The sequence below is a fragment of the Sciurus vulgaris genome (assembly GCF_902686455.1).
Source record: "Sciurus vulgaris genome assembly, chromosome: 13".
In the NCBI taxonomy this organism is placed as follows: Eukaryota; Metazoa; Chordata; class Mammalia; order Rodentia; family Sciuridae; genus Sciurus; species Sciurus vulgaris.
The window spans coordinates 73,917,167-73,929,033 of NC_136474.1; positions in this window are offsets into that span (position 1 = coordinate 73,917,167).

Consider the following 11,867-nt stretch of genomic DNA (forward strand, 5'->3'; position numbering starts at 1 on the left):
CTTCAGTGGAAGATATATTCCCTATTAGTTGTTAGCAGGACATGGACAACAATTCTTTTCACTAAAGAACAAGAAGGACAGTTATTTGAATTGCTGCAGAAAGGTCTGAAGGTGGATGTTGGGAAGAACAGGGAGGGAGGCTGGACACCAGGTGACATTAGTGAACATATAACATATAAATGACTTAAACCCAACAGAGGCTGACTTCTCTACTGGGTTAAAGCCCTGCTCGAACTGAGGTTCTGTTCTACGTGGCCAAGACAAGTGCAGGCTCTTAGTTCCCCACTGTGCCATCCTTAGCGTGATTCTAAGGGTATTACCATGGCCACAGCCCAAGGTACCCCCATTTGGTTCCCTTTTAGCCTGCTGAAGGGAAAGGGAAGGACAGTCCCCTCTTAAGGGCTAGATTGAGAAATTGTCCAAATTCTACTGGCCAGAAATTGATCTTACAATCACAAGGGACACTGGGGAATATTGTTTTTGTTCAGGACCCCTATGGACTCAGCCTTGCAATTATTATTTACAAGAAGGGAAATTAGATATTGCCATCTGTTTCTCGGAATCTCTTCTTATCTCCAGGGAGATGGAACAGGGCACCCTTTAAATGATTCAATCCTATAGTCAAGTTTTAGTAACTTTACATTGAACCGTCACTAGGAAGTTAGAGGCGTCACATAAATTTGACTTTATTTCTAGGCTTAACTGTGAAGACACTTAGAAATGAGAAGAAAGCTCTCTGTGATGGGCTTTGACAATGGTAGAAAATGGCTTCACTTCATCTCCACCAATGACATCCTGAAACCAGGCTGGATCACAGCAGTAGGGTTCTGAGATAGAGGTGTGTTCTTAACTTAGTTCAGGAGTGAGAGGAAAGGGCAGAAATGGTGTCTCTGGCAGAGCAGAGGACATGGTGTCATGATCTGGAGTACCTTTTATTTGACTTGGAGATTCAGCGTCACCCCTTGCACATTAGAGTCCAGGAACTTCCATGGCCTTATTTGGACTCTCCAAACAAACTGAAGCACCAAGATCTTGGAAAGGATGGATACTCAGTGGGGATGAGAATAGTCACAGGTTTCAAATGTGTTTCTCAGTTGCCATCTCTGTGTTCAGATCTGCCTGGTGAAGTCTGCCACATTAGCTCTGTGAGGGTTGAGACTTTCACCTGCTTGTGTTCTGCTGTTACCTAGAACCAGAATAGTGTCTGGAACAGAATAGGTGCCCAAAAGACGACTTAAGCAGATGAAATTAGGTAAAGAAACTAGCTGCTTAAACAGGCAGTATGGGAGCTGGGAAAAGAGCAGTTAATTTGGAGTCTGAAGTCCTGGTATATCATCCAGGATTATATCAACTTTAGTCTACGTATAATCTTTCTGAGTCTCTCTGGTCACTTAAGAAACTGATAATATTAAATGTATATACTAAATGAAAGTATTAGTACTTTGTAAAATTTGAATTAGAAAAAAGACAGTGAGATAAAGATAAAATTAAATATAAAATCCTTTCCATGTATATTTAGACATTTTATGTATAATAAAGGAGATCTGTTAGTCATTGAGGAAGAAATGGATGGTTACCTGGATCACAGTGGGAAACTAGGCTCATTCAATAAGAAGAAACATAAAACTAGAGCCCTAGCTTACACTATACACAAAGCTGATTCCACTTGAATGAAAGGTATAAATGTGAAAGAAAGTCTTAAGATTAGTAGATATTATGAAATATAAGTTGAAACCTGTATAAAACCTGAAAGATTTAAAATGTCACCATTAGGATGATAAGAAATAGAAAGTTTGAATAGATCAAAAAATATTAAAGAAATAGAAATGCTAATAAAAGATTCTCCTTTATCCCATCATTCAAAAAACTCCCTGGTCACAGAGGTTTTACTGGGAAATTCTACCAATATTTCAAAGAGCATGTAATCCAATTTATACAAGTGTTTTCAGATAACCACAAAATCTTTTCCAAATTTCAGCTCATTTATGAAGAAAATTATAAGCCAAATTTGCTTGTTAATATAGATGAGAAAGTAGCGGGATATAAGATCAATGCATATAAATCTAATGCATTTTATCCATAAGTGATGAATCTTTGGAAAGAATAATTAGGAAAACTACCCCATTCACAATAGCCTCGAAAAAAATAAAATACTTGGGAATCAATCTCACAAAAGAGGTGAAAGACCTCTACAATGAGAACTACAGAACACTAAAGAAAGAAATTGAAGAAAACCTTTGAAGATGGAAAGATCTCCCATGTTCTTGGATAGGAAGAATTAATATTGTCAAAATGGCCATACCACCTAAAGTGCTATACAGATTCAATGCAATTCCAATTAAAATCCCAATGACGTACCTTACAGAAATAGAGCAAGCAATCATGAAATTCATCTGGAAGAATAAGAAACCCAGAATAGCTAAAGCAATCCTTAGCAGGAAGAGTGAAACAGGGGGTATCGCAATACCAGATCTTCAACTCTACTACAAAGCAATAGTAACAAAAACGGCATGGTATTGGTACCAAAATAGAAAGGTAGATCAATGGTACAGAATAGAGGACACGGACACAAACCCAAATAAATACAATTTTCTCATACTAGACAAAGGGGCCAAAAATATGCAATGGAGAAAAGATAGCCTCTTCAACAAATGGTGCTGGGAAAACTGGAAATCCATATGCAACAGAATGAAACTAAACCCATATCTCTCACCATGCATGAAACTAAACTCAAAATGGATTAAGGACCTCGGAATCAGACCAGAGACCCTGCAGATTATAGAAGAAAAAGTAGGTCCAGATCTTCAACATGTCGGTTTAGGACCAAACTTCCTCAACAGGACTCCCATAGCACAAGAAATAAAAGCAAGAATCAACAACTGGGATAGATTCAAACTAAACAGCTTTCTCTCAGCAAAGGAAACTATCAGCAATGTGAAGAAAGAGCCTACAGAGTGGGAGAAAGTCTTTGCCAATCATACTTCAGATAGAGCACTAATCTCCAGAATCTATAAAGAACTCAAAAAACTTTACACCAAGAATACAAATAATCCAATCGACAAATGGGCTAAAGAAATGAATAGACACTTCACAGAAGAAGATCTACAAGCAATCAAGAAACATATGAAAAATGTTCAACATCTCTAGTAATAAGAGAAAAGGAAATCAAAACCACCCTAAGATTCCATCTCACCCCAATTAGAATGGCGATTATCAAGAATACAAGCAACAACAGGTGTTGGAGAGGATGTGGGGAGAAAGGTACACTCATACATTGCTGGTGGGACTGCAAATTAGTGCAGCCACTTTGGAAAGCAGTGTGGAGATTCCTTAGAAAACTTGGAATGGACCCTCCATTTGACGCAGCTATCCCACTTCTTGGCCTATACCCAAAGGACTTAAAATCAGCATACTACAGAGATACAGCCACATCAATGTTCATAGCTGCTCAATTCACCATAGCCAGATTGTGGAACCAACCTAGATGTCCTTCAATTGATGAATGGATAAAGAAACTGTGGCATATATATACAATGGAATATTACTCAGCCATAAAGAATGATAAAATTATGGCATTTGCAGGCAAATGGATGAAATTGGAGAATATCATGCTAAGTGAGATAAACCAATCTCAAAAAACCAAAGGACGAATTGTATCGCTAATAAGTGGATGATGACACATAATGGGGGGAAGGGAGGGGTTAGTGTTAGGGTTAGAGTTAGGGTTAGGGAGGGGGGCAAGAATGGAGGAAAGAAGGACTGTATAGAGGGAAAAGAGGGGTGGGGGGGTGAAGGAAAAAATAACAGAATGAATCAAACAACATTACCCTATATAAATTTATGATTACACAAATGGTATGCCTTATGCCATGTACAAACTGAGAAACAACATGTATCCCATTTGTTTACAATAAAAAAAGAATATATATATATAGAGAGAGGAGAAACTTAGAAAATATTAGATACTCCTAGGGGCTGAATGTGCCCTCCCAGAACTTGTATGTCTCAGAATGTGACTATATTTGGAAATAGTACTTTAAAAAGGGCAGTTAAGATTAAAGAAGTCAAAGGGATGGATCCTAACCTACTCTGGCTGGTATTCTTCAAGAAGAGGAAATTTAGATACACAGAGACTCCAGGAATATGTGAACACAGAGAAAAGGCCACGTGGGGACACAATGCCAAGATGGCCATCATTACGTCCACGAGAGGCCTCACAAGAAACAGACCCTTGCCACAACCTTGATCTTGCCTTCTACTTTCCAGAACTATGATAAAATAAATTCCTGTCATTTAAGCCACCCAGCCTGTGGTATTTTGTTATGGCAGCCCTAGAAAATTAATATAGTTATTAAGTCCAACAAATACTGTAGAGCAATGAATCACGGCCTTTGTTCATCCCAGAAGTGCAAGAACAATTTACAAGGTGAAAATTTATCTGTGTAATTCATCCAATTAATTAACTAAGAGAAATTTCATGTAGTTATCTTAATAGATGCAGGAAAAATATTTCACAAAAACATTTTAAACTTCTGCCACTTGAGAAAGCCTCTTTAACAAAAATTTACAGGTAATATAATGAAGAAACTTTGGACTTCTTTTCTTTAGATTAGTCAGAAAACAAAGATTTTTTTTGGGTGGGGGCTACTGGGGATTGAACCCAGAGCTTGCTCATGCTAGGCAAGCATTCTATTACTGAGCTACATCCTCAGCCCTTTTTGTTTTTTATTTTGAGGCAGGGTATCACTAAGTTGCCTTGAACTTGTGATCTTCCTGCCTTAGCCTCCCAAGTAGCAAGAATTCTTGCTATCATTTCTACTTAGCATAGTACTGTATAAACTGACCAATACAATTAAAAAAGAAAAAGAAATAATGATCAAAAGGAAAACAACAGAGGAGATCCAAGATGGCAGACTAGAGGGAGGCTGCGTTTCTTGTTGCTCGATAACTTGGGTTTCAAGCAGGGGAAAATCTGTTTCTCAGTGAGGCAGTCTTTGCTGCTCATTGATCCCCTGCTATTGACCCCATTTGTCCACCTCAATCACAGTCTGCCAGCATATTGACTACTTTTTGGGTGCAGATCACTCACTGACTGCTGCCTATCATCCACCATTTGCTGGTTTGCCTGCCCATTACCTGCCTTTCACCTACCCATCACCCACTGCCTGAGGTCCAACTGCCGATCATCTGCCAGTAGCCTGCAGACTGCCTGCAGATGGGCAGCAGATCACCAGCTGCCTGCTGTTACCTGGAAGTCCACTGTCACAGTACCTGCAGGTTTGGTTACACGTGGCTGCTGCCATTTTGGGACAACAGCCAGGACCTGCAGGACCCCTAGCCTAACTGACCACACCCTGCCTCCAGGACTCCTGGCCTGACCAACTGCACCCCACACAGACTCAGTGCCCATGCCCCATGCTACAGCTCCCCCATTTGCCAACGTGTTTGGTAGCCAGTGCAGTCATCTTGGATTATCTTGGAAACGGAAGCAGCCATCTTTAGGTGAGTCCAATCTATCCCGAGACACCTGCTAGAGACTGGAAGCTCATTGTCAGGTACCTCTCATGCATCAGGTTACTGAAGACTGGGAGGTTTGAAAAGTATATGACTGTTATAGTGTAGAATTTTTTCCCTCCTTTTTGAAAAATTTTAAGTTTTTTATTTCTTTATTTTTCTTGCTCTGTTTTCCTTTTGTTTACCTGTTTCCTCAGAGTCTCTCTCTCTCCCTTTTCTCATACTAACAACCAACTTCTTTTTATTCCATTTTCACTCTTCCTACAATCTAGTACTTCTATATACTCTTTCTTATCCCATTAACAGTTACATCCTACACCCCTTTCCATCCTTTTTGGCCACCATTAGAAATTATAGACCTCATTGCAAATCTATTTGTTATACTGTAGATAATAATTGAACTCATCTTCTCTGTTTATTATGACAATATTGTTAACGTCTTCATAGGGGCTATTTGGTTTAAGGCTGCATATTTTCTGTACTGGGTACTGTTAATATGTATCTCCCCCTTAAAGAAGATGTTTTGGAAATGTACTGGGTCACTATAAGCCTATAGGGGGGAAACTGTAATACCCCAGATCTGCATTGCTAGTGGGGAAGATACGTGAACAGCATGAAAAAACAAGGAAAGAAAGTGTTCCAAACAAACCAAGACTGTATTAATAGAACCCAATGACAGTATGGTAGAAGAAATGTCAGAAGAGGAGTTCAGAACATACTTAATTAAAATGATTCATGAAGCAAAGGATAAGATAAGAGCAAATGCAGGCAATGAATGATCACTCCAATAAACAGTTAAAAGAGCAACTGCAGTTGAAAGATCATTTCAATAAAGAGATAGAAATTCTGAAACGATATCAAACAGAAATCCTTGAAATGAAGGAAACAATAAGCCAAATAAAAAACTCAATGGAAAGCATCACCAATAGACTAGATCACTTTGAAAACAGAATCTCAAAGACAAAATATTTAATCTTTAATATTTAAAACAAAGTTGCCCAAACAGAGAAGACAATAAGAAATCATGAATGGATCCTCCAAAAACTATAGGATATCATGAAAAGACCAAATTTAAGAATTATTGGGACTGAGGAAGGCACAGAGACACAAACTAAAGGAATGAACAAGCTATTCAATGAAACAATATCAGAAAATTTCCCAAACCTGAAGAATGAAATGGAAAATCAACTGTGAGAGGCTTACAGAACACCAAATGCACAAAATTACAACAGATCCACACCAAGGCACATTGTAATGAAAATGTCTAACATCCAAAATAAAGATTGAATTTTAAAGACTGCAAGAGAAAAGCATCAGATTACATACAGGGGGAAACCAATACAGATATCAGCAGATTTCTCAGCTCAGATCCTAAAAGCTAGGAGGGCCTGGAACAACATATTTCAAGCTCTGAAAGAACATGATTGCCAACCAAGAATCCTATACCCAGCAAAACTAACCTTCAGATTTGAAGATGAAATAAAATCCTTCCATGATAAACAACAGTTAAAAGAATTTACAAATAGAAAGCCTGCCCTACAGAACATTCTCAGCAAAATATTTCATGAGGAGGAAATGAAAAACAACAATGTAGGTTAGCAAAGGTAGGAACTACCCTAAAGGAAAAGCCAATCAAAGGAGAAACTAAGTTAAAAACCAAAAATAAGCCCAAATGACTGGAAATACAAATCATATCTCAATAATAACCTTGAATGTTAATGGCCTAAACTCATCAATCAAAAGACAGACTGGCAGATTGGATTAAAAAGTAAGACCCAACAATATGCTGCCTTCAAGAGACCCCTCCAATAGACAAAGATATCCACAGACTAAAGGTGAAAAGATGGGAAAAAACATACCATGAACACGGACTCAGTGAAAAAGTGGGGGTTTCCATACTTATATCAGGTAAAATGGACTTCAAGCCAAAGTTAGTCAGAAGGAATAAAGAAGGACATTTCACACTGCTTAAGGGAAACATAAATCAGGAAGACATAATGATCATAAATATTTATGCCCTAAACAACGGTGCATCCATTACTTCAAACAAATCCTTCTCAATTCCAGTAATCAAATAGACCACAACACAATAATTCTGTGTGACTTTAACACACTGCTGTCAGAATGCATGAGAAAATGCTTTCCCTTCCAGAGTTCTATCAATAGAATATGTTAGATAACTGGATTTTTGCCAATGAAGAGAGAGAAAACAGTCTTTCATCTGCAGTTTTAATTTACATTTCTCTTTTTTAATGAGTAAAGTTAACTATCTTATTGTTTATTAATAGCAAATTTTATTTCCTTTTTCTATGTTTTGGAAGGGTTATGATTTTGTCAATTTACATGGTAGGAAGGATAGCTCTTTGTGATATGAGCTGTAAATATCTCCCTTAGTTGTCTTTTTAGAAAAAGCTTGTTTATGATGCTTATTTTCATAAAAAATTGATTTTTATGTAAAAAAATATTTTAAAAAATTTTCATTTACTCTTCATGTCATTATTTTAAAATTTGATCCTATAGAACTCTAAATAACAATACACAGCACATGCATATAGTAAAATAGGCAAGTGACAAACTATATAAAAAAGGAAAACAAGAAAACTCTTCTTAGTTGCAAATTCAGAGGATGCTTAAATTAAATGGACTAATGATTAGAAATGAGAGAACTTGGTAATGTCCCTGGGTAAAAGACCACATAATGAAAATCAAATGATGCTGTTTACTAGCTATTACCTACAAAATTTGAAAGAAAACTTATTTACATTCATGATGCACTTTAAACCCTAAGGAATTCTGGAATTAGTTTAACACATATTGTGTAAAATCTTAAGGAGAAATTTTAGAAACTATTCTTATAAGTAAACATGAATAAATAAACTTTTAACAGGTGAGATTATTTAACACTAGAGAGATGTCAAATTATTCCACAAATTCAGTATAATCTCAATCAAAATATTTGCAGTATTGTGCTGGGGTTGTAGCTCAGTGGTAGAGTGCTTGCCTAGCATGTGTGAGAAAATGGCTTTGATTCTCAGCAATGCATATAAATAAATAAAATTTTAAAATTTCTGCAATTTTTTTTATGAACTGAAGATTTATTCTCAAGAAATATGGAGAGGTAAAGTCCATGAACATATAATTTAATTTTGAAAAAGAAGAAGAAAATGGAAACACTTTCCCTGAGTTATTAAAACGTGCTATAAAGATATGATAGTCACTAGGGCACAGTGGCACATGCCTGTAATCACAGCAAGTCAGGAGACTGAGCAGGAGGATCACAAGTTCTAGGCCAGCTTTAGCAACTTAGTGAGATTTTAAGCAATTTAGTGAGATCCCATTTCAAAAATAAAAATAAAAAGGGCTGGGGATGTAACTCAGTGGTAAAGTGTGCCCTGGGTTCAATCTCTAGTGCCAAAGGGTAGGGGGAAGATATGATAGTCAAAAGAGTCTGCTATTGGCACATAATAGATCAACTAGATTAATGGAATGTAATTGAGAAGTTAAAACAAGTCTATGTAAAAACCATATATGCATGGGAACTTGCTTTGGGATAAAGGTGGCACCACAAAGCCATGGAAGAAAAATCTTAATAGTGTTGGGAAATCCAGTTTCATACATGGAGAAAAGCAGTGCTGGCTTTCTATCTTATCACAGGAAAAGGCAGGTGCAGATAGATTTGAAGCTTAAGAATGAAAGGCAAAAGTACAAAGATAATTGAATAAAACATGAGGATATATCTTTGAGATCTTACAGCAGGGTAGAATTATTAAGTATGACTCCCTAAGCATTAACCATAGATTGAAAATTGAAGCATTTGATTACATTGATACTGAGAATTTTTGTTCAGTAATAATTGTAACATCAGTCAATCATAACCAATATTTATTGAGCACTTACTATGCACCTGCTATATTTTAAGAAGGATATATATAGCAACTCATTTAATTTTTATAGCAACTCTATAAAGCTAAGTATTATTATAATTCCCTTTTACAAATGAGGACATGGAGGCACAGAAAGGTTAAGTAACTTGCCTAAGGTTACATAGTCAGTAAGAGACAGAGTCAGCATTTAATCTGGCAGTCTGGCCATGTTCTGTGTCCTTAGTTCTGTGCTATATGAATCACACAGAATGACTGATGGCAGAGAAGGTATTTGTGACATATAAAACTGACAAGTGATGAGTATCTGGTATATACAATTAACCTCCCCAAGTCAACAAGAAATGGAAAAATGGGATACATGTATGGAAAAATGGTTAAGAAACATGAAGAAATACTCAAACTTGTAGAAATTAAATAAATGTAAATTGCAACAGTGAGATACTATTTTATACCATTAGAATGGCAACTTTTTTTAAAAAAAGGATGCAGTAGTCTGCTAGACCACAGAAAGCTAGTTTGTGTATCATGTAGCTGAAACACTGCAGGAGTAAAACTCACTGTAAGTTCTGTGTCTGGGGAATCAGGGTGTGAGAAAGGAGAAGGAAGAGGGGAGAGACTCCAAGGCCAGCTCCAGTGAAGATGTTTAGCAGGGTGAAGTTTTTGTCAATTGCTGATGTTTCTTTCTTATGCCTCTTGCTTCTTTCTACGTAACAGCAAGAGCATTCCTCCTTTTTTTGGTAAGGGAGATTGAACACTGAGTCACATCCCCAGCGCTTTTTTATGTTTTATTTGGACACAGTCTCGGTGAGTTGCTTAGGGCCTTATTAAGTTGCTGAGGCTGCCTTGGAAGTCACAATCCTCCTGCTTCAGGCTGCCCAGGCACTGGGATTATAGGCGTGTGCCCTGCGTCTCCCTTATTTTAATACAGCATGATGATCATTCTTCAAATGGCCTCCAGATATCCGTAGAGCGGGGGGACTGTCATCCTTTGTGCTGTTGTTCCTCTGTTGCTGACCACACTCTGTTTCTTCCTTTCTTTTTTTTTTTTTTTTTTTTTTTTTTTTTTTACAGACTGCATTTTGATTCATTGCACACAAGTGGGGCACATCATTTCGTTTCCATGGTTGTGCACGATGTAGATTCACACCATTCGGGTGATCATACATGCATGTAGGGTGATGACGTCTCTGTTTCTGATGACTCCGCTCCCCTGCTGCCTCCTTTCTTGGCCCCTCTAACGTGTTCTTATTTTGCTTCAAACACTTCCACCCCCCTAACTCTCAAGCCCTCCACTTCCCACATTTCATGGGCTTCCTATGCGCTTGGTCCAAGCTCTTTTATTCCTTGTAGCTGATTTCCACAAGGAATTTGTTGGACACTTTTAAATGAACAGAGTCACGCTCTTAGGTCAATGGCTTGTAGACCTTTAACTGGTACAGAGTTACATACGATGCTTAGTGAAGAAAGTTTTTAATCCACAATAACCTTTGACTTGCATTGAGGCATCAGAGTAAATCAAAAGAGAAGTTCCTTGTGAGGGTAGAAAGATACTGGAGCATGCGGTCGCCTTACACCTAGGCTGGTTCTGCTTGGGAATCTTTCTTCCAATCGAGTCCCCTAGAATATCCCTGATGTTCACCGATGATTTCATGTCTTCACTCCTCAACCTAGAGACTCTTCACATAGGCACCAGTCTTTGTCTTTCCCCTTTCCTGCCCTCTGGTTTCCATGGTGGCGGCAGTTGCCATGGAGAGGTGCAGAGAGGCGTTAGCACCATCTTTTGTAACTGTGGGTTATCTATAAATTGGGGATGGCCCCTTAGAAAGCATTAATAATAAAAATAGTAAGAGTAAAACAAATAAAAACTGGGACTTGAGTTGAGTCACTTGTTTGCCTAAGCCTCTGTGGTTATAATACCATTTAGCCTTGACTTACCTGGTGTAATACTCATGCATAAATATGGTGTACCCAGAAAGGGGAGGGAAGAGTCTGGAAGCTGGGACTGGTCTGACCAGGCAAGAGCTTAGGTCCAGAGGTCAGCCAGGCCAGTGGGGCACAGAGCTATTGGACCAGCACTAATCCTCTCAGCCAGAACAAATTCTATCTCGTTTAAGAGTTTCACCAAAGGCAAGAGATCTTAGATGCCCAGGAATTGGTCACCATCAGAAGACAATGGGCAGATGCCATGGCACCTTGAGAGCTTTGTGACCAGGAACAGAGGCTGGAATTCTATCCCTGGAATGGAGAAGCTGAGATTGCATTTTAGAAGGAGCACTATCTCTAGCTTGGTCCCCACCCCAAGGCAGCCCCCCGGGAACTGTCACACGGTCAAAGCCTCAGTTAGTTATGGAGGGGACAGCATCCCAGCACCACCTCAGCAACTCATTTTCTTTATTCTGTTGGAGAAAGCAGCCCTAATATTTGTCCTATGCCCTTGATTAGGTAAACAGACAAACTCTCTACATGGGC